This window comes from Culex pipiens, chromosome 3 (genome assembly GCF_016801865.2).
Source record: "Culex pipiens pallens isolate TS chromosome 3, TS_CPP_V2, whole genome shotgun sequence".
NCBI lineage: Eukaryota > Metazoa > Arthropoda > Insecta > Diptera > Culicidae > Culex > Culex pipiens.
The window spans coordinates 43,813,760-43,819,759 of NC_068939.1; positions in this window are offsets into that span (position 1 = coordinate 43,813,760).

Below are 6,000 nucleotides of genomic sequence, written 5' to 3' on the forward strand. Positions count from 1 at the left end.
ATAAAAGAAGAATTGGTTTATTCGAACTTGAACATCGAATTATGAACCTCCAATGTTCTAAAGTTGGTTGTTTTGGTTGTTTTGGTGAGACTTAGAAAACTTCAATTTTCGTGTTTCTTTTTCTTGAAGCGGCTGTATTTCAGCAACCTGAGGTCCTATCTTCAATGTCTCTTAGACAATTTTATAGCAAATTTTCTGAATTTTTCAAAAAAAAATATTTTTAGAAGTGGTCGCTCATGGTCACTATATTAAAAATTCGAAAAACTGCAAATATTTTGCTAAAATCAAGCTTTCGGTCGCTATTTCTTGAAAACGGAGCCCTTTATCAAAAAAATTGTAGAATAGTTTTCGATTGCAAATTCAATTTTGCATTAAAAAATAACTTCAGATTTGTTTTTGCATGAAATTTCGATTTTTTCCAAAAATCACTATTTTTTCAAAAAATCATAACTCGGCGGCAGATTTTTTGACCATGTTTCTCTATAGCTCAAAAGTTGCGGATTTTCGTCCCCTAAAACATATCAAAAAATCTCGAAAATAAAAAAATACGTATTTTGGGAAATTGAGTTTTAGTGAAATAAAAGTTGATAAAAAAAATCTGCAAATTTTTTTTCCGTGTACCTATTTTTTCTCAATTGTCCTCAACAATATCTACAACTTTGCCGAAGACACCAAATTGATCAGAAAAATCACTCATAAGTTACAGCTGTTTGAATATTTACATACCATTTTTGTATGGACAGCAGCCAAAATTGTATGGAGACTTGTATGGGTGAACCAATGACACAAAATAGCTTATTTGGTCATAGGGAAGGCCCCCACAAAGTTTTAGCCAAATCAAAAAATACAAAAAATAAAAATGGTCGAAATCGGCCGATTTCGTAGAGAGTTGCTCATTTTTTAAGTCAAAGTAAAGCATTAAGCGGCTATAGCTCGTAACGACGCACCTAATCAAAATTTCTTTAAAATATTTGAGTTTTCTATTTTTTTAATAGATCTACATCAAAACTGTTTCAACCGAGCTTTCATTTTTTTTATTTTATAACATACACAGCAAATTAAAAAAAAAAAACAAATAAGATCTATTTCCGGTTTTCGTAGAGAGTTGCTCCTGAGACCATATGACCATTGACGGCCGCAAGGTTCTTTGAAATTCTTAAATAAGTCATTCGAAGCAGTACGAGGGACTTAGCTATTGTATTTCCCATAACTTCACTGCCGGCATGCGCGTTTTGGATTTGAAGAATATACTTTTTTTGCTGAAATTAAAAAAATCTATCAAATTGCCTAAATCCACTTCTTTCATTTCCATAATGTGGCATCATTAAATAAATCCTCGCTCAATATCATCAAAATAAAACCTTCAAAAACGCTTTCCAATCGCTCTGCACGGATTATGCCCTCCTAAATGACTCAATTAGGCCCAACCAAAGAACCGGCCGGTTACGGAAAACCACTTTAAATTAGATTTCCGCTCACGGCTTTCACTAGGAAAGGCCACTATGAAAGCTGGCTCCGCGGTCGTTGCAATAAATATATTTCTCGCCATAAGGATCCCTAATCCCGGTGGCCACAGCGGAAAACGAAGACATTTTCGGCAAAATACCTCAATCAACTCATTCAACTCGGCCCTGCTTTGAATTCTTCCACCATTTTTTTTTCTTTCCGGATAGAAGGGAGATAGCTCAACTCACCACTTCCAGTGAGGGTGCGCACACCCGGAGAAAGGACATAGATAAGTAACGCTTCATTAATCTCTCGGCGAGCCCTAGGAAAAGTGAAAAAAAACTACGAGGAAAAATCGTATCGAGAAAAATACGGTTTGTGAGGGGGAGGAAAATACGAATATCATTTTATCAATTGAATTGAAACGACGCCGGACCAGAAAACCGTAAATGTGTTTTTGTGACTGCTTTTGTGTGTGTGCGTTTATCTGTATGTGTGCAAACGGGGCTAGTGGTCGTTATTCTGAGGAATGAAAGCCGAAATCCGGAACTGGGACAGTGGAGTAAATTTGGTGGTGGAAAATGTCGTTCAAGTTCCGCTTTTTTTACGACTTTCTGGCCACAGTTGATGTCTTTTGCCGTTGGAGGGACTGTCATTTTGCAGTCGGAAGTGCACACAGATGTTAGAAACTTGGGTAACATCACATAAAACTGTTAATTTTAGTAACATCTATCAGAGACTCACAATAACTCTAACAAAACAAGGTAAAGCATGAATACTACATGAACCACACTCACTCAAAACACAAATGCCAACGCATTGTTTGCTGCCATGTTTACCAGGAATTGTGTCATTCAAAAGAATTTCTCCCCGTGGTTCCACCTTCACCCACATTCATCATGAAAGATTCCGGTGACCCCCCGTCGTCGTCTGTGTCTCCTGTGACAAGTGGCGCTTGTTGATGGTTGAGGCCGCAGCAGTCAGCAACCACTTTGGTCGGGGTTCTTTTCCTCGGGGAAAATGGACGCGCGGAAATGGGGGAACGAAGGGTCAGATGAATGATTTTTGTTTTGTTCAACAGAGAGGTTAGTGAATTATCACGATTTCGCGGGCAGCGTGAAATTCCACAATTTCCGCGAAATCCAGTGTAATTCTAGGATTTTCTGAAATCATTGCCAACATTAAAAAAAAACAAATATTTTATCTACAAAGGTTTTAAATGTAATTTTGGCAAAGGTATGTTTGCTCAAATCACATATTTTCATGGAAAAAATATTGGGTAATTCACTTAAAAAGTTCTAAAAACTCTGATATTTTTCGTTACTCGACTGTAAAAACAATTTGAACATGTCATTTTTTGGGAAATTTAATGTACTTTTCGAATCTACATAGATCAAGAAGGGCAATTTTTTTCATTTAGAACAAAAAAAATCATTTTAAAATTTCGTGTTTTGAGCAATTCTAGCTCAAATAAGGATTTTTTCTGGTACTTTTGTACCCAACCCTCTCCGATTTCAATGCAACTTTGTAGACATGTTATCCTATATAAGCCATTTTTGTGTATATGGAGCCAATAGTACTCGAAAATAATATTTGAGAAGGGCGCAAGGTATTTAAAAATTTTTGCATTCTGTAATTTAAAAATTACTGAATCTCGAAGCCGTTGCGTCGTATCAAAAAGTGGTCAAAGACAAACTTGTAAGAAATTGGACGTGCTTTCTGAAAAAAAATACACTGAAACAAAAATACACGCCACATCTATGAGATTTTTTGATTTTTAAGTCTAAAACTTAAATTTAAAGTTGATGTCACGATTATTTTTCGTTCAAAATTTTTGAGGAAATAGCCTAAGATGTTAGCAAAAGACCGACGAAAAAAATGGTTTGTCTCTCCTAAAAAATACAAAAATCACTTACTAAAACTGTTTTTTTTTGAAAAGTGGTCTAAACGTCAAAATTTTCAAAAACCGGTAGTGTGAATCGATTTCCCAGACAATTTTACATAAGAGTCTCCATATTGACCATTGTCCTATGTCCAATCCTTGGGAAGATACAGCGGTTTTAAAAATAAAAATGTGGAAAAAATGGTTTTTTTTTGTGGTTTCTGGCAATTTCTATATGGCAGACTTGGTTTTTCAGTCTCGTAAATATTTTTACCGGAAAGCTCGTTCAATTTCCCATAAGTTTGCCCATGACAGCTTTTTGATTTGACTCGTTTTGATATTTACGTAATTTAAATATCCTGGTTTCTACCACACTGGAAAAAATATTCTATTTTCAATTATAAGCAATGTAATTAAGGTTAAGTCCTTACATCCAATTTCTTACAAGTTTGTCTTAGACCACTTTTTGATACAACGCAACGGCTTCGAGATACAGTTATTTTTAAATTACAAAATACAAAAATATTTAAACACCTTACGCCCTTCTCAAATGTTATTTTCGAGTACTATTGGCTCCATATACACAAAAATGGCTTATATAGGCCTAGGATAACATGTCTACAAAGTTGCATTGAAATCGGAGAGGGTTGGGTACAAAAGTACCAGAAAAAATCCTGATTTGAGCTGGAATTGCTCTTTTTTCTGACTTTGCAGGGTTATTTTTTAGAGTATAACAATGTTCTACAAAATTGTAGAGCAGAAAATTACATAAAAATTGATGTATAAACATAAGGGATTTGCTTATAAAAATCACGAGTTATCGCGATTTTATTACAAAAAAGTTTTGAAATTGTTGGTCGTCGTTGATCTTGGCCGTTCATGGTCACCCGCGACAGACACGGACGACGAAACAAAGAAAAACGCAAAAAGTAATTTTTTCAAAACTTTTTTTTCGTAAAATCAATTTTGTATTTTTTCAGAGTTGCGTTCGTGAAGTTGAACGGTGTGCGTCGCGGTCATCTCGCAAGATTTTCGTTGCCGTTTCCGTCTTTGTTGTCCCCTCGATTGCGTTTGTTTTTCTATTCGGGCGGTTTCGCGTTTTCGCTTTTTCGTTTTTTTTTTGGTTTTATCTTTCCGCAGCCGGCTGTCTAAGATTGAATCATTTATTCTAATCAACACCAAATAACCGAGAATAGTCTCATCCGCATCATCCGACTGTTTGCCTTGAGAATTCATAATCCATCAAACTATTAAACAAAATTTATTGATTATTGGGTCGCATCATCATCCTCTATGATGAATCCTGGCCATTACCTTTACCCACTAACAAAATCCCAAGTAGAAGTAGTTTTCCGGCACACGTGGGGGTGTGGATATCGTATAGAACCCACCCTTGGTAGCAACCTGTGCTAACTAACATTCCCGTCCCATCCCCTCGAGATCTACAAATCATCTACGACATGGCGGGCGTCGTTGGTGGCCAACGACTGTTTCCTATAAGCAATGGCTCTAGTTTTGATGATCGTGATGTTTTATCTTTTCAGCGCATTCATGCATGCTGTTGATAAGGGAAACACCATTAGATCGTTGAAGCGTATGACCGCTTGTATTGATAGGATATTACGGTCCTGTTCAGCAAAAAAAAAAAAAAAAAAAAAAAAAAAAAAAAAAAACAAAAAAAAAAAAAAAAAAAAAAAAAAAAAAAAAAAAAAAAATTTCAGCTTGAAAAATCACTTAGCTTTTTTGCCTATTTAATTGAATATACAAAAATCTTTCCGGTTGTTTATCATAAGATTTTTTACGTTTCACGAAATTTCGCATTTTTCTTTTTTTGAACATGAAAGTGAATATATCACAGAAATGTCATTCCCAAAAAAATATGGAAAATATGAAGTTATTTTAAATTGGACGATTGTTTTTGGGGCGCCCGGAATATCGGACTTTTTTTTTAAAATTTCGCTTCACATGCTTATTATTGTTTCCTGGGCTATTTAAGACTCGTGAGCAGGGTTGCCAGGACAAAAATGGAGAAAATCTGGCTTAGTGCCGAAGAAAAATCTGGCAAACAAAAATCTTACAATTAGGGGAGAATGGAATGGAATTAGTTGAAAAGTTATTGGAATTTAGATGTATCAATTAATATTTTGGTTTGAATTTTATTTTTTTTTATTTAGGACTAAAATCATTCTTTTGTTTATTTGTTTTTATGATATTTTTTCTATTTTGCTTTGAAACTACTAAGTTTTATCTTGTTATGTTCCAAGTTTCAAATTTATCAAAATAATTCCTTAACTTAGGATTAAACAGATTTTACTAGCTTTTGATCAGCCAGGTAATCACCTCAACCCACTGTTTTATTCGTCAAAACGAAGGTGTTCTTTGTTGCGTTGAGTTTGTATTAGTTCAAGGAAGGTTCTTACGCCAAAAAGTGACTACTTTGGCCACTCTAGAACCGATCGAAGTTTGGTCGGAGCAACTGCTATGTGAGTTGGCGGAGAATCACCCAGGTAAACTGGGTTAATTTTTTTCTTCTGAAAAGTTGCTTCAAAATCGGTTAAAAACTTCACACAAAAATATAAAATTTAAAAATTGACGATACTTTTGCACAAGCAAAAAAAAGCAAGCAAAAATGTTTGAAAAAGTCGTGTTGCCAAACACGGGAAAGCACTGTA